At 34.8% G+C, this 27,454-nt stretch overlaps 1 long non-coding RNA gene and 1 pseudogene across 1 annotated transcript; both read right to left on the reverse strand.

The window, feature by feature from the left end:
• Window positions 1–352: 352 nt before the first annotated feature.
• On the reverse strand, window positions 353–2,578 carry LOC101012363 (annotated as a pseudogene).
• Window positions 2,579–4,580: 2,002 nt separating this feature from the next.
• On the reverse strand, window positions 4,581–17,435 carry LOC108586578. The gene is made up of 3 exons (XR_001904084.3): window positions 16,507–17,435; window positions 14,543–14,601; window positions 4,581–6,989 (listed from the first exon to the last, which is right to left on the reverse strand). It is a non-coding gene; the product is annotated as an uncharacterized LOC108586578 (long non-coding RNA).
• Window positions 17,436–27,454: the final 10,019 nt, after the last annotated feature.

The following is a 27,454-nucleotide window of genomic DNA, read 5'->3' on the forward strand; positions in this document are numbered from 1 at the left end:
TCCTATTCGGCCATCTTGCTCCGCCCCTCATATGTTTATTCTAACCATTGATTGAGTTTAGTCCTGTACATTTTGTATGTCATACCTCATCATCACAGTTCACAGTCTTTAAAATTTATTTTGATCATTATTAATATTATATTGTTTAATTGCCTTTATTTGGATTTTCTTATTTGTCTTTTTATGGATAAATAACAATATCAAAAACTATGCTGTGACAAAGAAAAAAATAAGTTCTTCTGAAGCTTTATTATCCAGTATGTAATTATTTTACTTTATTTTTATTAATATTACAAGTATATTTGAAAGAAATGTGAATTCTTTTAATTTTGAGTGTAAATATTCTGTAGATACTGATTAGTCAACTTTGTTCTTATCTTCATTATCTTTCCTGTTTGTCTGTTTCCCTGACAGCTGATAGCGGTATGTTACAGTTTGCCAGTGTCATTATGATATCACTATTTCTTCTTTGCTCATTTTGAATTTTTGCATTTTGTTTTACGAAGATGTTATTGGCTGTATTCGTATGTAACCTATGTTCCTGATGCTTTCACCTGTTTATCAATATTAAATGTCCCTCTTCATCTCGATTAAAGTTTCTTGCCTTAGAGTATTTGTTGTCTGATAGTATAATAGCTACATCAATTTTTTGGTGATTACATTCCTTCTAGTTTCAAACTATCTGTGTGCTAATTTTTATGCAATCTGAATATCTAAGACTTTTATTTGACTCAGATTACCCTAGGGAAAACCAAGCCCAATATTTAGGTCAATTTTCTGGATTGTTCTCTTCTTCTAAAAACTGACTACAAATTTATTTGTTATCTTGTTAGTGTTTTAGTTTCATCAAGTAAATATTTAAAAAAATAATTTTTTATAGGATTACCAATTCTTCTCTTGGAGTAGTATTTCCAAATCACTTCACCAACAACTACCAGAAATACTTTTTTGTTATTTAGTTTTAATTTCATCATCATAAACTCTCTGCAATCCAGCGAGGCATGAAAGGGAACAAAGAAAACATGGAACCCAAAGGGAACTGCAGCGAGAGCGCAAAGATTCTAGGATACTGCGAGCAAATGGGGTGGAGAGCTGCTCTCCTGAGCTACAGAAGGAATGGTCTGGTGGTTAAGATAAAATACAAGTGAAACTTACTAGAGTTGTCCACAGTCAACAATGGTGATCTTTCTGGTCTTGCCATTTCTGTACCCAAAGTGTTCCATAGCCTATGGCCTTCACAATATTCATGCCTTCTTTCACTTTGCCAAAGACCACATGCCTGTCATTCAACCACTCAGTGTTGGCAGTGCAGATGAAAAACTGGGAACCGTTTGTGCTAGGTCCAGCATTTGCCCTGCACAAGATGCCAGGACCTGTATGCTTTCGGATGAAGTTCTCATCATCAAATTTCTCCCCATAGATGGACTTGCCACCAGTGCCTTCATGGCGTGTGAAGTCAGCACTCTGATACATAAACCCTGGAATAATTCTGTGAAATCAGGAACCCTTATAACCAAATTCTTTCTCTCCAGTGCTCAGAGCACCAAAGTTTTCTGTTGTCTTTGGAAACTTGTCTGCAAACAGTTTGACGGAGATGTTGTCCAAGTGCTCACCATCGATGGCAAGGTTGAAAAACATGGTGGGGTTGACCATGCTTTGCATAAATATTTTTTTTTTTTAAATCCCTGTAAGTGTAATACCCCTACCTAACTGGGAATCTAATGCTTGTTATTAATAAACATGTCTGATTGTCTTCCTTCCAGGTACTCCACACTACAAGTTCTAAACCTAGATTGTTTTTATATCTCAGACTCAATCATATAAAACCCAAAATAACATTTAGATATTCATAAAGACATGAGAAGTCTCCCTTTCTACCAGAGAATATTTTTTTTCTCATTTGCAAGCTTTTAACTCATAGGCACTAATCAATGGGGTGAAAAGCATGCATCTAATTTAAAAATTATATTTCTAGTGTTTACCCTTTCTATTAAAAATTCCAATGACCATGTTTTATAATGTTAAGTCACGTGCTATTGAATGTTTTGTGTTTTCTCAAGAAACCTAAAGACACTAGGATGAATCAGATGTATTAGATCTCAGAAAACTGAAATGGGTAAATTTCTTTATGACGAAGTTCATCCTTCAGCAGGAATTTTGCCTTTTTGTAAATGGGAAGCTGTCTCTGACAATAGTGACTCATACTTTAGCTATCATGCTCAATCACTCAGATGAAAGGCATGAGAAAACTCTAGAACTAGAGTATTGGAAAGAAAGACTGCCCAATGTCCATCAAAGAACTCTTTCTTTCTCATCAGACTTAACTTGCAATTTGAAAAAAAATATGAATGAATAATAAAATAAGCATTTATAAAATGTTTTCTTTCATTCTATCCTTCTTTCAGTTTCTGTTTGTGATTTGGTAATAAATAAAGCCAGTCAAACAATGATAGGCTGGGTGTGCTGACTCATGCCTATCATTTCAGCTGTTTGGGAGGGCAAGGCAGGAGGATTACTTAAGTCCAGGAGTTCGAGGTTGCAGCAAGCTATGATTGTGCCACTACACTCCAGCCTAAGCAACAGGGCAAGATCCTGCCAATTAACACAGACAAACAGACAAATGAAAACAGGCCTGAGCCATTTCAAAATTAACAAAATTGTCTAGTTTATCTCAAGGAGGGCAACAAGGTAAGTTGTATTCACTCCTGAATACTTAAGCAAACTTTCCACCTCTAATATGTGTTATTTCCACCTCTAAGGGAATAACACATATGAAAACATAAAGGCAGTCCTCGCTGTTAGAAATATTTTGACTTCCAGGTATTTTATCACTTAATTAAAAAAAAAAAATTCAGGAGAATTAGCCACAGCAATTTTCTGTGTTCTTATAATAAATTGCATGATGAATTATTTCATTTGAACTTTTTAGTATAACTATAGTTCATCACCAATTAAGTAAAATAGGAAACTGAGTTATCAATATTGACATGCTCATTTGATTGACAATACACTTAGAATAAGACCTCCCACAAAATGCATTTCAAAATTGATATAAATGAACCAGAAAGTCATCTATGTTGCTTGACAAAAATAGATTTTATCTTTAACAAAATTTCTTTATTATGTAACCTTCAGTTGCCATAAGCTTTGTATTTACAGACACATTTTTATTTTTAAAATTTGAATTTTAAATAGAGTTTATGCAAAATCACTCTCATGATTACTTTAAAAGCCAAAATACAGCATTTTACAGTTAAACACATTTATGCTATAAATATTTCTAAAAACAACTATCTTGTAAAATATTTAACCCAGATCCATTTAAACTGATAAGATGATACTGTTTCTGGTTATTCATTAGCCAAACCCCACCTTTGTTTTTTTGTGGGTTTTTTTGTTTGTTTGTTTGTTTGTTTTATTTTATTTTATTTTTTATTTTGAGACGGAGTCTCCCTCTGTCACTCAGGCTGGAGTGCAGTGGCGGGATCTCAGTTCACTGCAACCTCCGCCTCCCATGTGCAAGTGATTCTCCTGCCTCAGCCTCTGGAGTAGCTGTGGTTACAGGTGCATACCACCATACCCAGCTAATTTTTTTGTATTATTAGTAGAGATGCGGTTTCACCATATTGGCCAGGCTGATCTCCAACTCCTGACCTCAGGTAATCCACCCGGCTCGGCCTCTCAAAGTGCTGGTATTACAGGATTGAGCCACCGTGCTCGGCCATCCAACCCCTTTTTATCCCCCTCCATCCACTATAGTTCTCAGCCTCTAATAACCTTCATTCCATTGTCTATCTCCATGGCTTTATTTTATTTAAGGTCCCATATATGAGTGAGAATATGCTATATTTGCCCTTTTTTCCTGGACCATTTCACTTAACATAATACCCTTTTGACTCATCCATGCTTATGCAGATGTTAGGATTTCATTTTTTAATTGCTCAATATTCCATTGTGTATAAATACCACATTTTATCCATTGATGAGCCCTAGTTTAATTCTATCTCTTGGCTATTGTGAATAGTACAGCAATGAAAACTGTAGTGCAGATGTTCCTTTGGCATACTCATTTCATTTTCTTTGGATATGTACCCTTTGGTTAGATTATTGGATCATATTGTAGTTCTATTTCTAAATTTTTGAGAAACTTCCATACTGTTTTTCATAATGTCTTAATTAATTAACATTACCAACAGTGAACAAGCATTCCTTTTTCTCCACATAAGAATGTGGTGAGAACTAATACTTTTTATTTTTTGACAATAACCATTCTGATCAGGGTGAGGTAGCATCTCATAATGGTTTTAAATGTTTTCCTGATGCCTAGTGATATTCAACTTTTTTTCCCATATGCTTATTGGCCATTTGTATGTCTTCTTTGAAAAATTTCTAGTTAAGTTTTTGTCAATTTTTTTCAATCAAGTTATGTTTTTCTCACTATTGGGTTGTCTGAGTTCCTCAGCAGTTTTCAATATTAACCTCCTGTCAGAGGGGGATTTTGCAATTGTTTTCTCCCATTCTGTAAGTTGTCTTTCAGTTCTATTGACTGTTTTTCCTTTGTGTGCAGATTTTTAGTTCAGAGAATCCTATTTGACTATCATTGCTTTTGCAACTTGTGTTTTTGAGGGTCATAATCCAAAAAATTATTGTTCAGAACAATGTGTTGGAACATTTTTCCTATATTTTCTCAAAGTAGTTTTAGTTTTAGGTCTTATATTCAAAAACTAAATTTAAGTTGAGTTGATTTTTGTGTATGGCATGAAATGAGGGTCCAATTTCATTATTCTGCATGTGGATAAACAGTTTTTCTGACACCCATGTATTGAAGAGACTATTATTTCCTCATTGTGCATTCTTGGCATCATCTTTGTCAAATATCAATTGTTTATAAATATGAAGATTTATTTCTGGGCTCTCTCTTCAGTGTCATTAGTCTATGTGTCTGGTTTCATGCCAGTACCATCAGTATTTGCATTATTAGTCTCTGGTCCAAATGTCTAATAATTACCAAATTTTATGAAAATTAAAGGGTAACTGCTTAAATTTTTATTTGAGAGGCAGTATTCTATTTCAATAATTTCTCATCAGAAGAAGAAACATTTTAGAGTTTTTTAATATTAGAGATTTGGTTCTTTATTTAAAAAAATCCTAATTCATCACTTACAAATACTTAGAGATATAAATATCTACAGTAATTATTAACTCAAGAACAAAAATTTTCAGAGTCTTAAAAGATTAATATCTAGTTCAGACACAATTAATAAAATAAAGCCTAGGTATATTCATTTCTAAGTGCATATTAGGATGCCAGGTTCTGCATTGGCTACACATTCCCAGACTAAGTTTCATTTATTTCTTGAGAGGTGAATGCAAATAAATCAATGGTTTTTATAATATCTTATTTTGCTCAGCTGTCAACAAAGATACAAGGTCCCACTATTTACTTGAATTTGAGTGATGTCAGAATATCATGTAAACAAAATAGAATGGCATGCTATTGTCACTGACTCTGTATTCTAGTCAGGGAGATAGGTTAAAAAGTAAATAATATTTGCAATTATGATACTTATGATAATGAAATAAAAATAAGAGACAGAGGTAGAAAAAATTATAGAATGGTGTAAATAATTTGTAATTAATATGTAAATGTCTTGGAAGAGGTAACATTTAAGCTGACACCCCATGAATGAGTAGTCCATTAGAGTAGAAGCAGAACATTCCAGGCAGAAGATAAAACATGCACATTGGACCTGTGCCTGGAAAGGATTTGATATGGCTAAATAATATAATGATTATGGGCCTAACTCACAATACTTGAGAAGGACACTCATAATAAATTAAGGTGAAAATTAGATTAGGGCTAACTTATGGCATGGTTTGGTGAGACAGGATAAGAACTGACTTCTTAAAAGTTTTAATGGAAAACCATTAAGGGATTTTAATAGAGATATTAACATAAACTAATGTACATTTTAATGACACTGTTGTTCTGTGGAGTATGTATTTGAGGGACCAAGGAGTATGTGCAAAGACCTCTTAGAACAGTCAACATAATAAATGTTCATATTCTCTGCTAAGATAGTAGTAGCAGAAGTTGATATATATTAAAAGACATTAGATATGTTTTCTACACATGAGAAAAATAATTTTTGATAGGTTGGATTTGAGGATAGGGGAAAAATAGAAATAAGATGTCTTTATAGTTTCTGGCATAAATAAGTAGATAATGGTGCTATTTAAGACCATAGTTGGGGTGAGCATACCTCTTTGTTTATCTGTGACATTCCTAGTTTACACTTTCACTCTCTAAAGTTTGCCAGCTTAGAGAGTAAATGTATGGTTGATATGGGTTTGGAGGCAGTTAGGCAGGAGTTATCTCTGTATATGATTGAGATCTATGAATACATTCAAGTGAAGTATCTCAAGTGTCACAATTTTAATACATTTTCAAATATATAATACATTTTCAAAATAAAGGGTATGAGCTGAATCTTTTGATCAAATTTTGGGATAGACATACTGTTTGTTGAAGTTCTTGGGAACTGCCTATTACCTTTCTGTAAAAGAAAAATGACCTGTGAACATATTCAGTTTTATGAAGCTCTGGGGAAGTGCCAGCTATTTTGCAAGCATTTTATATTTTCCCATTTCCTTGATATTTTGAAAACTTTGACTTATTAACATAAAATATAGAAAACCATATTTTCTTTCTTCTCTTCCCTGTGCTGATAAGACATGATGTGAAAAAATAAACAGTTCTTAAATTGTAGCTCTATTTCATAGCCATGGAACTTTAGGCATACCTCCTGAGGCAGGATAAATAATGGTAAAAGGCCATAGTGACTTGTCCCCTTGTGTTAAGCCCCATGGGCTCCTTTTGCTGCAGTCTGCCTTCACTTGCACTCTCCTGTCAGCAGCTGATTCTTTTGCAAGATGAGCTGTCCTGTAGGATACCAACAGACTGCCAGATGGTTCCAAGTTCCTGTTACCTAATAAGGCCCAGGAAAGAGAACAAAAGCCCCTTATTCATGATGTAGCTTCCCCAGTCTCCAGCCAATCAACACTAAAAGCCCAAGAAGCTATTAGCTACAAATTCCTGCCTTGGTGGGGGCCTGGGATGGTGGGTGAAACCAAGGACTTCTCCAGGGTCCTCCATGTGCAGCCAGGCTCAAGGTTTAGCTTATAGTGACATTTTCCTCATCTTAGTAGCAAAAAAAAAGCACCACTAGGTAGAAATGTTACATGCTAATGATACATGTGATGCATGCTAGAGCATGTAGATACAGAGCACAAGTGCCAACCACGGGTCCCCTTTGCATACTTTACCTCACCAGTATTTTATGAATATGTATATATAACCCCCATAAAGGGAATTCCCTTAGTGCACTAGTGGCTGCCTCTAGCTTTGAACAATCCACTCTGCCTCTCAGAGTTTACTGTCACTTTGCAATAAACTTCTTTACCTACTTTTACTTTGGGCTTGCTCTCAAACTCTTTTGTGCGGCAAAATTGAGAACTGGAACTGGCCCATTGACAATACCTCAACATATTTTAACTTTTATTCAATTTAGATTACAGTTTATTGAAGTATTTTTCAAACTTATGTAAAGTTTAGATGCTGAGAAAAAATTTCAAACTAACAAGAATCTTTTCAGTAACCCAAGGATTCCACAGGTAACTGTTGGAGAAATATTTCTTAAAGAAACTGGGAAAAACAACAACAACAACAACAACAACAAAAGAGATCACCAGTGTTCAGGACTCATGAGACAGTTGAAATTTCAGGGTTAGAATACCAGAGAGCAGATCACTATGTAAAGAAGAATCTCAAAAAATTTGCATGTGCTTTTTGCTTAGTCTTGCTTCTGCTATGCTGGCTCTTTTTTGGTTCCATATAGATTTTAGGATTTTTTTTTTTCTAATTCTGTGAAGAATGATGGTGGTATTTTGATGGGGATTGCCTTGAATTTGTAGATTGCTTTTGGCAGTATGCTCATTTTCACAATATTGAGTCTATCCATCCATGAGCATGGAATGTGTTTCCATTGGTTTGTGTTGTCTGTGATTTCTTTCAACAGTGTTTTGTAGTTTTCCTTTTAGAGGTGCTTCCAATCCTTGGTTAGGTATATTCCTAAATATTTTATTTTTTTGCAGCTATTGTAAAAGGGATTGAATTCTTGATGTGATTCTCTTCTTGGTCGCTGTTGGTGTTTAGAAGAGCTACTGATAGTGTACATTAATCTTGCATCAGGAAATTTGATCAGTTCTAGGAGCCTTCTGGAGGAATCCTTAGGGTTTTCTAGGTATATGATCATATCGTCAGCAAACAGTGACAGTTTGATTTCCTTTTTAGCAATTTGGATGCCATTTGTTTCTTTCTCTTGTCTGATTGCTCTGGCTAGAACTTCCACTACTATGCTTTTGTATGGCAAAAGGAACAGTCGGCAGAGTAAACAGACAACCCATAGAGTGGGAGGAAATCTTCACAATCTATACATCAGACAAAGGACTAATATGCAGAATCTGCAACTTAAATCAGTAAGAAAAAAAACAAACAAAAAATTCCATCAAAACTTGGGCTAAGAACATGAATAGACAGTTCTCAAAAGAAGATACACAAATGGCCAACAAACATGAAGAAATGTTCAACATCTCTAATGATCAGGAAAATGCAAATCAAAACCACAATGCAATAATACCTTACTCCTGGAAAAATGGCCATAATAAAAAAAAATCAAAAGACAGTAGATATTGGCATGGTTGCATTGAATAGGGAACACTTCTACATGCTGGTGGGAATGTAAACTAGTACAGCCACTCTGGAAAACAGTGTGGAGATTCCTTAAATAATTAAAAGTAGAACTACCATTTGATCAGCAATTCCACTACTGGGTATCTACCCAGATGAAAAGAAGTCATTATATGAAAAAGATACTTGCACACACATGTTTACAGCAGCACAGTTCATAACTGCAAAATTGTGGAACCAACCCAAATTGCTCATCAATCAATGCGTGGACAAACAAACAATGATTATCTATCTATCTATCTATCTATCTATCTATCTATCTGTCTGTCTATCTATATCTATCTATCTATCTAGATAGATAGATAGATATAGATAGATAGATAATGGAATATATATAATGTGATATATATAATGTTATATATAATGGAATGTATATATAATGTGATATATATAATGGAATATATGTGCGCGCGCGCATACACACACACACACACACACACACATATATATATAATGGAATACTATGCAGCCATAAAAAGGAATGAATTAACAGCATTTGCAGCGACCTGGATGAGATTGAAGACTATTATTCTAAGTGAAGTAACTCAGGAATAGAAAACCATAACATAGTATATTCTTACTGATATGTGAGAGCTAAGCTATGAGGACACAAAGGCATCAGAATGGTACAATGGACTTTGGACATTTGGGGGGCAAAGTAGAAGTGGGGTGAGGGATGAAAGACTACAAATGTGGTGCAGTATATAGTGCTCAGGTGATAGGTGCACCAAAATCTCACAAAACAGCACTAAAGGACTTACTCATGTAACCAAATTCCACCTGTACCCCAATAACTTATGGAAAAAATTTGCATGTAGTCCCCTTGTTTCTCTAGCCAAATTATAAGCTATCTATGTGCAGGATGAGACTCTGGAAAACCTGGAAGAAAATATTCTAGGCTGTGTCTTAGACTTGTGAGCACTCTAGCCATAGGGAAAGGGCTACCCTGGACCTGCCCCAAGCAGGCCTCAAATAAACCTAGACTGAGCAATCTGATTGAACTGTAATTTTACTGCCCACAGTAAGAAAATTCTAGCATCTTTAAAATTCTACAATCTAGACTCTAAACAAAGTAGCATTTGAAATATTGGATACTTTAATTAGAAATCACTAGACATGTAATGAGAAAATTGAGACACATAGTGAGACAAAAACTTGTTAATAGGATGAGACAAAGAGATAGCTTGGATGTTGCAATAGTTTTCAAGGAATTTTCCACAGTCCTCATAGAAATACCAAAAATTTAGACAAAAAGACCCACAAAATGATTGAATAAAAGGGCATTTTCAGGAAAATAATAGAAACTTTAAGGAACCAAATAAAAATTCTAGAACTAAAAAATAAAATATATAAAATTTCACTAGATAAGATTAACAATAAATTGATACTACAGAATAAAAATCACTGAACTTGAAGACAGAGCAATTAAAATTGTGCACTGTGAAGAAGGATGAAAAAAAGAGAATAGATCATCAGTGACCAGTGGGACAACATTAAGTAATCTAACATAAGTATTTAAAACCCCGACTTACAAGAGAAAAATTGTATAGGAAATAATGTTTGAAGAAATATACATAAAATTTGGCAAAATCAAATTTATGCAATTTATTTTACATTTTAATGTATAAATATTTTATATTTTAAATATACACAAATGTTAAAAAACATAAATATAAGTTAAAGCACATATAAAGATTTGACTATATTAAAATCAGACAGGATAGACATTTAGAAAATAAAAGTGCATAAATATGTAATTGGTAAAATTAAAAAACAAGTAAGTGATACAATCTGTAAACACTAAATATAAAAAAAGCTTATTTGCCTTTACTAATATTAGACAAAATATACTTTAAGAAAAATAATATTACCAGAGATAAAAACATGCATTCCATAATGATAACAGCACTTTTTATCAGAAAGATACAATAATCTTAAATGTATATCAAATTAAAGTCAGGTATTCAAACTACAGAAGTAAGCAGACAGATATTAATTTGGAGATTTCAGTTAACACTCTTCCTGTGATTTCTAAAAGAAATAGATGAAAAATCACTGGAGTTTAAAAACATTGAACAAAATAAACCAACTTAACCTTATTGACATAAACAAGAGAATAGTTATTCTTTACAACTACACATAGAAAATTCACTGGCAGATCATTTGTTGAGCCATTTAGAAGTTTTAATATATTTCAATATATTCTGATTTTCAAACATATGTACTTTAATTCTAATTATATTAAGTTTGATATCAATAGCAAAATGCATCTTTACATTCCCCAAATATTTGAACTTTAAGTAACCTGCCACTAAATAACTCATGTGTTAAGAAATTAAAAAGGTATGTTGTATCTTTGTTCTCATTGGTTTCAAAGAACATCTTTATATCTGCCTTCATTTAGTTATGTACCCAGTAGTCATTCAGGTGCAGGTTGTTCAGTTTCCATGTAGTTGAGCGGTTTTGATTGAGTTTCTTAGTCCTGAGTTCTAGTTTGATTGCACTGTGGTCTGAGAGACACTTTGTTATAATTTCTGTTCTTTTACATTTGCTGAGGAGTGCTTTACTTCCAACTATGTGGTCAATTTTGGAATAAGTGTGATGTGGTGCTGAGAAGAATGTATATTCTGTTGATTTGGGGTGGAAAGTTCTGTAGATGTCTATTAGGTCCACTTGGTGCATAGTTGAGTTCAATTCCTGGATATCCTTGTTGATTTTCTGTCTCGTTGATCTGTCTAATGTTGACAGTAGGGTGTTAAAGTCTCCCATTATTATTGTATGGGAGTCTAAGTCTCTTTGTAAGTCTCTGAGGACTTGCTTTACAAATCTGGGTTCTCCTGTATTGGCTGCATATATATTTAAGATAGATAACTCTTCCTGATAAATTGATCCCTTTACCATTATGTAATGGCCTTCTTTGTCTCTTTTGATCTTTGATGGTTTAAAGTCTGTTTTATCAGAGACTAAGATTGCAACCCTTGATTTTTTTTGTTTTCCATTTGCTTGGTAGATCTTCCTCCATCTCTTTATTTTGAGCCTATGTGTGTCTCTGCATGTGAGATGGGTCTCCTGAATGCAGCAAACTGATGGGTCTTGACTCTTTATCCAATTTGCCAGTCTATGACTTTTAATTGGACCATTTAGTCCATTTACATTTAGGTTAATATTGTTATGTGTGAATTTGATCCTGTCATTATGATATTAGCTGGTTATTTTGATCGCTAGTTGATGCAGTTTCTTCCTAGCATCAATGGACTTTACATTTTGGTATGTTTTTGCAATGGCTGATACCAGTTGTTCCTTTCCATGTTTAGTGCTTCCTTCAGGATCTTTCGTAGGGCAGGCCTGGTGGTGACAAAATCTCTCAACATTTGCTTATCTGTAAAGGATTTTATTTCTCCTTCACTTATGAAACTTACTTTGGCTGGATATGAAATTCGGGGTTTAAAATTCTTTTCTTTAAGAATGTTGAATATTGGTCCCCACTCTCTTCTGGCTTTTAGAGTTTCTTCTGAGAGATCTGCCATTAGTCTGATGGGCTTCCCTTTGTGTGTAACCAGACCTTTCTCTCTGGCTGCCCTTAACATTTTTTCCTTCATTTCAACTGTGGTGAATCTGACAATTAAAAAAACTGCTTTAAAGTGCATATGGAACCAAAAAAGACCCCACGTTGCCAAGACAATCCTAAGTCAAAAGAACAAAGCTGGAGGAATCATACTACCTGACTTCCAACTATACTACAAGGCTACAGTGACCAAAACAGGATGGTACTGGTACCAAAACAGAGATATAGACCAATGGAACAGAACAGAGCCCTCAGAAATAATACCACACATCTACAGCCATCTGATCTTTGACAAACCTGAGAGAAACAAGAAATGGGGAAAGGATTCCCTATTAATAAATGAGGCTGGAAAAATGGGCTAGCCATAAGTAGAAAGCAGAAACTGGATCCTTTCCTTACTCCTTACATGGAAATTAATTCAAGATGGATTAGAGACTTAAATGTTAGACCTAAAATCATAAAAATTCCTAGAAGAAAACTTATTCAGGACATAGGTATGGGCAAGGACTTCATGTCTAAAACACCAAAAGCAATGGCAACAAAAGCCAATATTGACAAATGGAATCTAATTAAACTAAAGAGCTTCTACACAGCAAAAGAAACTACCATCAGAGTGAACAGGCAACCTACAGAATGGGAGAACATTTTTGCAATCTACTCATTTGACAAAGGGCTAATATCCAGAACCTATAAAGAACTCAATCAAATTTACAAGAAAAAAACAACCCCATCAAAAAATGGGCAAAGGATATGAACAGACATTTCTCAAAAGAAGACATTCATACTGCCAACAGACACATGAAAAAATGCTCATCATCACTGGCCATCAGAGAAATGCAAATCAAAACCACAAAGAGATACCATCTCACACCAGTTAGAATGGCAATCATTAAAAAATCAGGAAACAACAGGTGCTGGAGAGGATGTGGAGAAATAGGAACACTTTTACACTGTTGGTGGGATTGTAAACTAGTTCAACCATTGTGGAAAGCAGTGTGGCGATTCCTCAAGGATCTAGAACTAGAAATACCATTTGACCCAGCCATCCCATTACTGGGGATATACCTAAAGGATTATAAATCATGCTGCTATAAAGACACATGCACACGTATGTTTATTGTGGCACTATTCACAATAACAAAGACTTGGAATCAACCCAAATGTCCATCAGTGACAGACCGGATTAAGAAAATGTGGCACATATACACCATGGAATACTATGCAGCCATAAAAAAGGATGAGTTCGTGTCCTTTGTAGGGACACAAATGCAGCTGGAAACCATCATTCTCAGCAAACTATCGCAAGAACAGAAAACCAAACACTGCATATTCTCACTCATAGGTGGGAATTGAACGATGAGATCACTTGGACACAGGAAGGGGAACATCACACACCAGGTCCTATTGTGGGGAGGGGGGAGGGGGGAAGGGGGAGAGATAGCATTAGGAGGTATACCTAATGTAAATGACGAGTTGATGGGTTCAGCACAGCAACATGGCACATGTATACATATGTAACAAACCTGCACGTTGTGCACATATACCCTAGAACTTAAAGTATAATTTTTAAAAAGAAAAAAAAAAAAGAAACTAAAAAGGAAGATACAAAATTTTGAATTGAATAAAGTTTAAACACAACACATCAAACTTTGTAAGTTACACAAAAGTAGTGGCTGGAGAAAATTTTTGTATTAGATAATAAGAATGGTTTGAAATCAATCATGCATGTTCTACCCTGGAAAGCTAATAAAAAGGGCACACAACTAAAGCAAAGTAATTAGAGGATATAAATAATAAAATAGTAAGTGTGACCATCAAGAAAATAGGAAATGAACAAATAGAAGATATAAAAGGAAAAAATGTTATTTAAAAAGATGTAAGCAATTTTATAAGCCATTAATATGAATTAGACAAAAAGAGGGAAAAATTACCTGTACAGGCAATGAAAGAGAAAAGGATGTCACTTCAGATTGTTACAAGCTTAACAAAGGATTATATCAGAGATTTATGTCAAATATTTGACATCTTGGATAAAATGGAAAATTTCCTTGAAAGCCATTATTACCTGATTGACACAAGAAATAGATCAGGTGAAGTCTTTACCCTATAAAACAATCTTGAGAAAGAATGATATTGGGAGAATTATACTATCTGATTTCAGGACTTACTTTAAAGCTATGGGAATCAAGACAGTCTTGTAATAGCATAAGCACAAATAAATGGTTCCCTGAAAGATATAAGAAATAGATTCATACAGTCATGCAATTTTTAACAGGGACATTGAAGAAATTTAACAATTCAAGAACATTATTTCAGTGAACACTGGTAGAACAACTTCATATCCACAGGGAAAAAAAAATAAATTTGTTGTTACCTTGAAATATATTGTAAAGATTAATTTGAGATGAATCGTAAAACTAAATATTAAACTAAAATTATAAAGTTTATAGAATAAAACAGTATGACTGTATCTACATAACATAGTTGTGAACATTTCTTAAAAAGACCACAGAAGGCAAACTTTAAAAAATTCTAAATTGTATTTCAACAAAAATAGTAAAAATTTATCTCATCAAAAGTACAGTGTAGAAGTGAGTAGATAAGTTATATAAATAATATACTCATTGTATATTTATGTACTGAAAAACCTGTCTACACAATATATGTAGAACTCCTACAACTTAATAAGACAAATAAAAACAACAAAAATTGTTAAAAGAGTTTAAGAAGTACTTTACAAAATATGATATAGACATGAACAAATGTTAAATAAGCATCTGAAAAATAATCCATGTCAATAGTCATTGGGGACACACCAATTAAAACTACAATGAAATATTATTACTGGCTTGCCAGAATTAGAATTTAGATATTTCTAAAAAGACTGACATCGCCAGATGTTAGCATCTCTATGGTACAACCAATGGCAATGTAAAATAGTACAGAATCTTTGATAACTGGCCTTGAATTTTCTAATAAAGTTATACATGAACCTACCCTATGACCCAGGAATTCCATTTCAATTAATTCAGGATAATACAACATGCATCAACAAATAGATTATGTGAATCTTCATATAAAGCTTTATATTCATAATAGACAAAGATTGAAATGTATCAATTATCTTTTGAAAAGAGAGAAATTTAGAAAAATAAGTATTATGCAATGTCAGTAAAAAGGAATATACAACGAATGTACCCAACAACATGTTTAAACTTCAAAAAATATTTTACAAGAAGCCAGATTCAAATGCATATATTTATGATTCTATGAATACATTTATATGAGTGAATTTCTCTAATAACATGAAAACTAGTCACTTGTGTTAGTGGTTTCTACTTGAGAGTGACCAGGTTTGACTGGGAAGGAGCAGGAAGAACTTTCTGGAAAGATAAAAATTTTCTGTCTCTTCATAGGGTTGTAGATAACATTCATATACACATGTATTTATTTGTCAAAACATTTCAAACTGTACACATATCTGTGCATTGTTAATCTTTGTAAATTATATAAAACTTCTTATGGGAAGATTTATCTACCCTCCTAGTATGTTTTATGAGTACATGCTTTCTTTCTTCCTTTTCCCTGAGAAATAAATAAAAATCTATTTATTTATATTTTTTAGGAACAGAGGTCTTTAGGGACAACAATATTGTATTAACAGATAACGTAGTAGATAGCTGATGCACCTTTATTGAAATAATAATTAGATTTACTTAGAAAATTCAGAAAGCATTACTTAATACCAAAATACAAAAGCATTACTTTCCATCGTTGATTCCAACAATGGAAATCTCAGGCAGCATGCAAAGGATATAAGTGGGTAGGGAGAAAATAGTGGTTTGCTGAAGTCAGCTGGAACTGGCTTGGGAGAAGCTGTTATCCACATTCTATTTCTTTTTTTTTTTTTTTTTTTTGAGACGGAGTCTCGCGCTGTGTCACCCAGGCTGGAGTGCAGTGGCGCGATCTCGGCTCACTGCAAGCTCCGCCTCCCAGGTTCAGGCCATTCTCCTGCCTCAGCCTCCGAGTAGCTGGGACTACAGGCGCCCGCCACCACGCCCGGCTAGTTTTTTGTATTTTTAGTAGAGACGGGGTTTCACCATGTTAGCCAGGATGGTCTCGATCTCCTGACCTCGTGATCCGCCCGCCTCGGCCTCCCAAAGTGCTGGGATTACAGGCTTGAGCCACCGCGCCCGGCCACCACATTCTATTTCAACTACTCATTTTGTGACTTCACTTTGGAATTTTTAAATTGCTGGAGTGGGGAGTATTCACATAATGGAAAACAGAAAATATTACCAATCAGAGCTGCTGCTCACTCACCCAATGACCCTCTTTGGAGAGTCTGCTTACTGGAACACTACTGGAAGTGAAATTGTCTTGCTCTGTCTTATATCACAACAGTTATATAGTAATTTATCAGATTTCACACATTCAGGAGAATAACTAGAGTAGTTAATATTTTTAGAAAATACAAATATCATGTGGATAATGTCTGAAGATAGCATCGTGTAAGTTTACACAGGATAATAAGAGTATCAAAATTTACAAAAATAAATTACCCAACTATGAACTATAAAGCCAAAGTGAAAAAGAATCTTTAAACTAGTACAGTGGCCGAATAACAAAGAGCAATACTAGTATAACAGCAATAACATCAACGACAACAAAAAAGTGAAATAGTTTGAGGGTTAGGCAGAATACTGATATGGGCAATCTTGGGAAAGAGCTTGAATCTTAGATAAAAGCTTTAATAAAACTTCAGATTTAAGCTAATCAGGTGTACCCTCTCTTGGAGCAGAATCCATTTGAAATAATTATTTTTCAGTACATAGAAAAGGGCATAGAAAAATTATATATCTTTGATAAGCTTTCAGAAAATCAAAGTAGGCCCTCAAAACTCATCTGAGTATCAAATTTGCTTTAAATTTTGATGGGCTCATCTCTCTGTGGCCTAAAGCAACTCAATAAAAAAAAGATAATATAATGTCACTGAACAATATGAAAACGCAATCCTAGTAGATAGATCACATTTGAAGTCATTCAATATTTGAAGTTGAATTATTTCTGGCGTCATAAGAAAGTATGATTTATGGTCACTAATAGAAGATTCTTAAATTTACCAGTTTTTGTCCTTACGAATTGTCAAGATTATCAAGTTTACTAGTTTTGTTTTAAAGAGTAACATCTCACTGTAAAATTCCAACTCATTATATATAATTTTTATTTTTAAAATTATATAAATAATACACTAGAAATACAGTTTCAATTTTTAAATGTTATAATTTTTCAAAGGAAAATCCTAAACCTATTCTGATACATTGATACACTTTCTAAATTATCCATTCTTGCTCCCAAACAATATGATTCACAAATCATCAACAGCCTCATAAATAGCAAATAAAGATATACCTAACATTATGAGATAACATCTTAGCGTTAGCCACTCTTTTAGCATAAATGTTTGAGAAAATTAATGTTTGTTTTAAAAGGTTTTTTTAAAAACAATGCATATTCACTATCACTGAAAAATTCCTTTTGATGTCAAATTACATCTTTTTTTTTTTTTTTTTTTACTAGAAAGTACCCTTTCTATAAAAATAAGATAATTAAGACATGTTTATAAAGTAACATTTTTTTCCTTAACTGAAACATTCATTTAGACATTAAAGAGATCTGGTCTACCTCATTTATACCAGGGACTACTTACAGATATTTTTACATGGAGAAAAAGAAATAACAATATTCTACAATCCAGCAGGTTTATGTTTCACTGTGTGTCTCATTTCTCAGACCAAAGGATGACTAAGATTACTGAAATTTATCTGAGAGTTGCGAAAAAATGAAGGGAGAAACCCGTAGAGTATTTAGAAATATCTCATTTAACTAGGAGACTAATTTCAGGATTATTATAAGATATTCATCTTCTGTTTTTATTCTTAATTTCAAGCATCATCTGACCAAGGTAAATTACATAAAGAGGAGACACCAAGTGACAGTCATGCAATTTACTACCCAAATAGAACTTGAGGCTAAGAAGAAGGCCACAGTTTCCCTAGAGTCAGTTTTCCTGTCCCCAAGTGCATGACCAATCAAATCACCTAAAATATCTCTCATAGGGTTAAAGTACCATCTCCTAGATGTTAAATATAAGTTATTTCACTTATTGATTTAAGTAATCAACAAAATTTATTGAACAATGTTTATGTACTCATCAACATTGTGTAGATTCAAGGGAATTTTAAATAACAGAATCTTCCCGCAAGAATCATGAGCTTAAAACTTAATAACTCCAGTATTCAACAGACTGTCTTTTCAATTAATTAGCTGAGAAAACATGGACAGCTTACATAGTCAAATTAAAAATCATAAAGGTATCATATTTAAACTTACTGTAGCACTATGATTATATGAATCTATACATAAGCATACTTTATTCCTACCTTCAAGAAACTTGTGTTCTAGAATTCAAGATTTTTTTTTTTCTCCAAGATGGAGTCTTGCTCTGTTGCCCAGACTTGAGTGCAGTGGCAAGGTCGTGGCTCACTGCAACCTCCACCTCCCGGGTTCAAGCAATTCTCCTGCTTCAGCCTCCCTAGTAGCTGTGATTACAGGTGCCCGCCACCACACCCAGCTCATTTTTGTATATTTTAGTAGAGACAGGGTTTTGCCATGTTGGCCAGGCTGGTCCTGAACTCCTGACCTCAGGTGATCTTCCCACCTCCGCCTCCCTAAGTGCTGGGATTAGAGGTGTGAGCCGCCGCACGCAGCCGAATTTGAGATTTTGTAGGAGAGAGATAATAAATATAATTTCTACCTTCAAAAACCTTATATTGTAGAATTAATTTTTTTTGTAGAAAATAGATGATACATACTAAAGTTTTATTTATTTATTTATTTTGACATTCAGGTAAAATTAGCTTGAGTCCTTATTCTAACATCCCTGAAAATTATTTGAGTGTAGGGTGGAGTTGCTGTCATGTTTCTTAGTCATTTCTGATTCCAGTTTTATCTGTACTTCTTAGTTATTATTTCATATTACTTCTTGTTTTCATTTTTTCCTTTTCCTAATTGATCACATGTGGACCACAACCCATTTTCCTTACAGTCCCCAAACTCCATTACCATACTAAAAGTATTTCAGGTAAAGCAAAAGAAAGAAGGGAACACATATAGACCAATACTCCTTTGCAGTTCCCATCTGAATCAAGTTACTGAAAGAAGAAAACAGGTCATGAAAATAGATAAATTGACTGATTCATACTAAGGGTGCATAGAGTTCAATTTGTTTATAAAGACCTACATGACATTTTTATCTTTTTATTTATTTATTTATTTATTTATTTTTATTTCTTCTTCTTCTTTTTATTTTTTTAATTACAGACAAAGTTTCACTCTGTTACCCAGGCTGGAGGGCAGTGGCTATTCACAAGAACATCCCACTACTGATCAGCAGGAGTGTTTTTCAACAGTTTTATAGAGAAATAATATTGGCTTAGCAGTTAGATAGCAAGCACTATGAAAACTACTATTGGAAGGTAGAAAGGTGGTGATTCATAATATATATTGTTAATCCATTGCAAAACACTTAACAAAATATTTGAGTTGTGATATTTTGGATGGCAGATAATTAGGATGATCATATTTCAACTTGCTTAAATGACATATACTCATGATGGCTCAAAAAATATGTATCAATCAGAATGTAAATTAAGCAGCATTTATTGGGTACAAACTTGGAACAATGACTTGTGTTCTTCTAGACATTAGATTAAAGACCCCCAAAAATTAAAGTCTGTGTTCTAATGAGTTTATAACCTAATTTGAGTTACTACTAATAGTCAAAATAGTAAGAAAGAGCTACATAGTGGTCTGCACAAAGTATAATGGATGCATATACGTAAGTTTATCAGTTCCAAGCAAAAAGTGGAATAGATTTTCTGTGTCTCATTAGAAGTATTCACTGGCATTTACAGTTCTTTTCCTGTGGTGGGAGCACATGGCAGGATTTCATTTGTCTAATTTCATCTTTTGAAGATATGTGTGGCCATGCGACTTACTTTGCCAATGAAATGTGAACACAATGATATATGTAATTTCCTGATAGGGGCTTTTTTTCATCTAGCACATGACTCATCATGCTTCATTTCCCTTGTTTGAGTAAACATGGAAGCCAATTTTCTTAGTCTGGCTTTGCTGCTACAACAAAATACATAAGAAAGGATGATTTATAAAGAACAGAAATTAAATTCAGTGTGTGGAGATAGTGTGTTTTCTGCTTTCATCGTGTTGGCTTGCTGTTGCGTCCTCCAGAGGACAAGTACACTGCACACTTCCACAGCAGAAGAGATGGAAGGGGCAAATCACATTCGCAAGCCCTTTTATAAGGGCTTATATCAAGCCCTTTTATAAGGTACTAATCTCATCAATGCACATGGCCTAATCAACTCTTAAAGACACCACCTCATAATATTGTTGTCTTTGGGATTAAGTTTTAACATTAATTTTGAAAGGGATGTAAACGTTCAGACCATAACACCCATATTCAAGTAGGGCTTTCCAGCAGCTGGGTTCTCAAGTCTCTGTATTAGTTTGCTGGGACTTCCATAACAAAATGTCACAAGAGAAATTTATTTTTTTTTCTTTGTAGTTATGGAGACTCTCAGGCCATGATAAGGTGTTGGCAAGTTTGGTTTCTCCTGAAGTCTCTCTTTTTGCCTTTTCATTGCCTGTCACGTGATACTTCCTCTGTGCAGGTACAACCCCAGTATCCCTTCCTGTTCTTATTAGGGCATCAGTTACATTGCATTAAGACCCATCCATATGAGTTCATTTAACAATATTTGCCTCTCTAAACTTCCTATATCCAAATTCAGTCACATTCTAAGGTGTCCTGGGGGTTAATATTTCAACATATAAATTTAGGGGCATTCAATTCAGTACATAATATTCTCAAAGTGGGTAAGGGTTTTGCTGCCAACCAATAATATATAAGCAACATATTAGAGAAACAAACTTATATTGCTTTAAATCATAAAAATGTTAGGGTTACTTTTTTAAACTAAAGCATACACTTGCCCATTTTTTTCTCACATAGAATGTATTATACAGATGTTGGGCATTGCTGTAACAGAATATTAAGATATATGATATAGGACCATTAGTCTTTTTAGACAGTGAAAAATTAGCTACATTTGGGATATAGAAAGATGGTGATCTTGTTTATATACTAGCAAAATATTTTGTAAAACTCTGATCTACTATGATTTAGACAGTAGATAATTAGGGTAAGTTTCCATCCAAATTTGCTTAGTACAGTCTTAGTTAGTCCCAGTATTACCACTTATAGAATTTCCTTTTCTCTCAAAAGTGTTCTGGTTTGAGCAACATATCATATAATCTCCCTCCAGATAATTTAGTTCATAGCTATTTCGTTTTATTGGAAGAATTTAGAAAATAAAACGTTGCTGGTAAATATGATAGGTATTAAAATAAACATGGATTCAGAAATGAATCATCTACTTTGCAAGCAGAAATGAAATGAATTAGACAAATTTCAGAAATTCACAGCCTTGAAGTATTGAAAAATCCAGTTATTTTAGACATAATTAGAGATAAATTTGAGAAACACTTTGAGTCATCAAATTCCAATCTAAAAGTCAAATTGAAAGTAAAATCATTGAATTTATTCTTAAAAACCGAATGAATGAACAATATTCTTGAGAAAAAAGGCCCAAATGTGGGTGTGAAAGTGAGTCAAATGTTTCTCTTACAAATGGCAAGTGTGAGAAATGAGACCAAATTAATGAAATTTTATTTAAAAAAGATTCAAGTTAGTCATTCTAATTAGAGAGAAAGACACATTTTGTGTTTTGCAACAAAACACAAAATATATCAATTGCAAAAGAAGATTCAAAAATATGAATATATGAATGGTACCTGGAGATGATTGGAGTTAAAAAAAAATAAGCATCCCACTAAGTGTCTAAGAGGTGTGCACCGATAATTACATGTAGGGAATAAAAATCCAAGAATATCCAAGACCTAAAAAAGCCGTGGAATCCCCAAATACTTTCTAGCACAATAAACCAAAGATGGCATACCCTCCATCACCCACTTCATATATGTCCAAAATTAATAGGAAAGGAAGAATTCTGTTGGATGTGGAGCATACGACCATAGTTGAAAGTAACATGGAAACTACAGTGCATCATTACTGTATTAGTCCATTCTCACATTGCTATGAAGAACTACCTGAGACAGGGTAATTTATAAAGAAAAAAGGCATAATTGGCTCATGGTTCGGTAGACTTACAAGAAGTATGGCTGGGGATGCCTCAGGAAACTTACAATCGTGGCAGAAGGTGAAGAGGAAGGAGTCATGTCTTACATGGCAAAAGCAGGAGGAGGAGAGAGAAGGGGAGGTGTGCCATACTTTTAAACAACCAGATCTAGTGAGAACTCACTATCATGAAACCAGCAAGGAGCAGCCCACCTCACATGATCTAATCACCTCCCACCAGGCCCCTCCACCAACACTGGGGATTACAATTGGACATAAGATTTCGGTGGGCACACAGAGCCAGACCATATCATTTAACATTGAGTTTGATGTTAACGACTAAAAAATACTTTAGTTTGATATCACTTTAGAAAGAGAGAGTATATATATATATATATATATATATATATATATATATATATATATATAAATTTTTTTTTTTTTTTTTTTTTTTTTTTTTTTTTTTACAGAGGAAAAGTGTGTAGTGAATATTTGGTGATAGACGATCAGTCTGTGGTAGACATTTGAACATATTCTAATTATCTTCCTTCCAAGCATTTGCTGTCATTATATTCTGTGTCTATATAAATTTTGGCATGGCCATATAACTTTCATTGGCCCATAAAATATGCTTGGATGTGAAAAAGCATTTTGTATATCCATACACATTAAGTTTTGTGTGCTTGTGAAATTATCTGTTTATGATAACTTCCTTGACCTGTCATTGCTGGATCTCAGGGAATGCATATTATGATAGGATCAAATAAATATTGCCAAATTACTCTCTAGAAAGAGTATACTGACATAACACAATATAAAGTTCAAGAGAGTATCTATTTCACTGCATTATCTCTAGTATTGCACATTGTGTGTATGTGTGTATACACATATCTTTGTCAACACAATAGGCAATACAGACTTTCATAAATATTCTTTTTGTTTTTACTGCAGTAAGCATTCTAATATATTTCAGATGATTTATATTCATTATTTTGTGAATTGCTATTCCTTTGTTTTGTCTGTTTTTCTTTTGTAATAACATGGTTAAGAGAACATGCTTTTACTATAACTTGAGTCAAGTTTTGAATTTCCATCTCTGTACTGTAACAGATTCTGTGGCCTTATATATTTTACTTAAAATTTCTAAAGGCTCAGATCAGAGTCACTCAGGGACCCAAGATGACAGATGTTCAATCTTAATACATGATTCATAGTCACCAAAGCAGGGAAAGGGAAAATTGTGAATTGTATGCTGGCTCTTAAAGATACCACCTGGACATGTTATATATCACTTCTATTCACATTATGCTAATCAAATCGAGTCAGACGGCCAAACTCTCTTTCAAAGGGGGTAGGGATGTACAATCTTTTCTTGTGTCAATCATTTATAAACAGCCCCAGCAATTACCACAATCTTCCTTTATATTTAAACATAGCATCAAGCTCAATATCCAGCATTTCTGGTTGATGCACTACAGTCTCTTCATGGTGGAGTGACAGGTGTAGTCTCTATACCAGATCTGGATGAGGACTCCCATGAATCAGAGACCTATCCATTAACAATACAAGTTATCTATCTCACTTATTCAATATTAAGTGTAAAATAGGAATAGTATAACTGCAAAAACATGGCCTTATTGGGAAAGTAGAAAGATCTAAGACAAATGATAGGAGGCAGAAAGACAAATACAGACAGAAATTCTGAAACCTAATGAGCTTCTTCTCCTCTGAGAGTAGAGAATGTTTCTAGATTATCCTTTGATCTGCTTCCTGGGATGAGTATCTATTGTTTCCTGTGATTCAAGCTCCTCCCTCTTGAAGATTTTTCCTTGGCCATATCGAAAACAGGCATTGGAGAATGTACTCTCTTCAGCAGGTGAGTAGCATTATTTAAACCTCATCCGGCCAGTAGATATAGAATACTCCAAGTTTCTTAAAATTCAGGCTAATGTTTCTTTTGACACCAGTTTGGACTCGCCCAATATATATTTGATTCTTTTATATTTGATTCTAGTTAACTGTATATGCCAATAGACAACCCACAATTACTTCTTAAACAAAACTCTTACATTTGCTTTATTTCTTTATTTCCTCAACTAGTCCTTCTCTCTCTCTCTCTCCCCACCACCTTTCTTTCTCAGTGTAATTTTAGTTGAGCATACCAAGTTTAATGATGCAAACACTTTTTTCCCTTGAACCCCAGGAAACTTTTGGTGATTTGGATCTTTCCTCTAAAATACATTAGTAAATTATGAATTTTTAATAATTGATGTGAAGGCTTTATTCTTGATTTAATCCCTCTGCAATCCTTAGTCTACTTTTTCCTTTTGAAATTATTTTTTTAACTTTTATTTTAAGTTCAGAGGTACAAGTGCAGGTGTGTTATATAGGTAAACTTGTGTCATGGGTATTTTTGTACAAATTATTTTATCACACAGGTATTAAGCCTAGTACTTATTTTTTCTGATCCTCTCTCTCCTCTTACCTTCCATCTTTCAAAAGGCCCCAGTGTGTGTTGTTCCCCTCTATGTGTTTATGTGTTCTCATCATTTATCTCCCACTTGGAATTGAGAACATGCAATATTTGATTTTCTGTTACTGTGTCAATTTGCTAAGGATAATGGACTCCAGCACCATCTATGTCCCTGCAAAAGACATGATCTCTTTCTTTTTTAATAGCTGCGTAGTATTCCATGGTGTATATTTACCACATTTTCTTTATTCAGTCTATTGTTAGTGGGCATTTAGGTTGTGCATTAGTCTGTTTAAACGCTGCTGATAAAGACATGAGACTGGGCAATTTACAAAAGAAAGGGGTTTGATGGACTTACAGTTCCACGTGACTGGAAAGGCCTTACAATCATGACAGAAGGTGAAAGGCTCATCTTACATTGCAGCAGACAAGAGAAGAGAGCTTGTGCAGAGAAACTCTTGTTTTTATAGGCATCAGATCTCCTGAGACTTATTCACAATCACAAGAATGGCATGGGAAAGACCTGCCCCCATGATTCAATTACCTCCCACCAGGTTCCCCCCATGACATGTAGGAATTGTGAGAGTTACAATTCAAGAAGAAATTCGGGTGGGGGCACAGCCAACCCATTACATTTCATCCTGGCACCTCCCAAATTTCATGTCCTCACATTTCAAAACCAATCACGTCTTCCCAACAGTCCCCCAAAGTCGTAAGTAATTTCAGCGCTAACTCAAAAGTCCACAGTTTAGAGTCTCATCAGAGACAAAGCAAGTCCCTTCCAACTATGAGCCTGTAAAATCAAAAGCAAGTTAATTACTTCTTGTCTACAATGGGGCACAGGCATTGGGTAAATACAGCTATTACAAATGGGGGAAATTGGCCAAAGCAAAGGGGTTACATGCCTCATGCAAGTCCATAATCCAGCAGGGCAGTCAAATCTTAAAGCTCCAAAATAATCTTCTTTGACTCTATGTCTCACATCCAACTCACACTGATGCAAGAGGCGGGCTCCCACAGCCTTGGACAGCTCCACCTGTGTAATTTTGCAGGGTATACCCCCACTTCTAGCTGTTTTCACGGGCTGGCATTGAGTATCTGCAGCCTTTCCAGGTGCACAGTGCAAGCTGTCGGTGGATCTACTATTCTGGGGTCTGGCAGATGGTAGCCCTCTTCTCACAGCTCCACTAGGTGGTGCCCCAGTAGGGACTCTGTGTGGGGGCTCCAACCCCACATTTTCCTTCCACATTGCCCTGGGCATCCAGGAATTACCATACATCTTCTGAAATCTAAGCAGAGGTACCCAAACCCCAATTCTTGACTTCTGTGCACTCTCAGGCTCAACACCACATGGAAGCTGCCAAGGCTTGGAGTTTGCACCCTCTGATGCCACTGCCTGAGCTCTACATGGAGCAACTGGGACGCAGGGTTCTAAGTCCCTAGGCTGTATACTGCATGGGGATCCTGAGCCTGGCCCATGAAACCACTTTTTCCTCCTAGATCTCCAGGCTTGTGATGGAAGGGGCTACTATGAAGACCTCTGACATGCCCTGGAGACATTTTCCCCATTGTCTTGGGGAATAACATTTGCTTCCTCATTAATTATGCAAATTTCTGCAGCCAGCTTGAATTTCTCCTCAGAAAATGGGATTTTCTTTTCTATCACATTGTCAGACTGCAAATTTTCTGAACTTTTATGCTCTGCTTCCCTTTTATAACTGAATACCTTTAATAGCACCCAAGTCACCTGTTGAATGCTTTGCTGCTTATAATTTTCTTTCACCAGATAACCTAAATCATCTCTTTCAAAGTTCCACAAATCTCTAGGGCAGGGCCTAATGCCACCAGTCTCTTTACTAAAACATAACTCCAGTTCCAGTTTGCTCCAGTTCCCAACAAGTTCCTCATTTCTATCTGGACCACCTCAGCCTAGATTTCATTGTCCATATTGCTATCAGCATTTTGGTCAAAGCCATTCAACAAGTCTGTAGGAAGTTCCAAAGTTTCCCACATTTTCCTGTCTTCTTCTGAGTCCCCCAAGCTGTTCCAATCCCTGCCTGTTACCCAGTTCCAAAGTTGCTTCCGAATTTTGGGGTATCTACAGCAGCACCCCACTCTACTGGTACCAATTTACTGTATTAGTTCATTTTCACACCGCTGATAAAGACATACCTGAGACCAGGCAATTTACAAAAGAAAGAGGTTTCATGGACTTACAGTTCTTCGTGGCTGGGACAGCCTTACAATCATGGTGGAAGGTGACAGGCATATCTCACATGGTAGCAGACAAGAGAAGAGAGCCTGTGCAGGGAAACTCCCAGTTTT

The sequence above is a fragment of the Papio anubis genome, chromosome 5, assembly GCF_008728515.1.
Source record: "Papio anubis isolate 15944 chromosome 5, Panubis1.0, whole genome shotgun sequence".
NCBI lineage: Eukaryota > Metazoa > Chordata > Mammalia > Primates > Cercopithecidae > Papio > Papio anubis.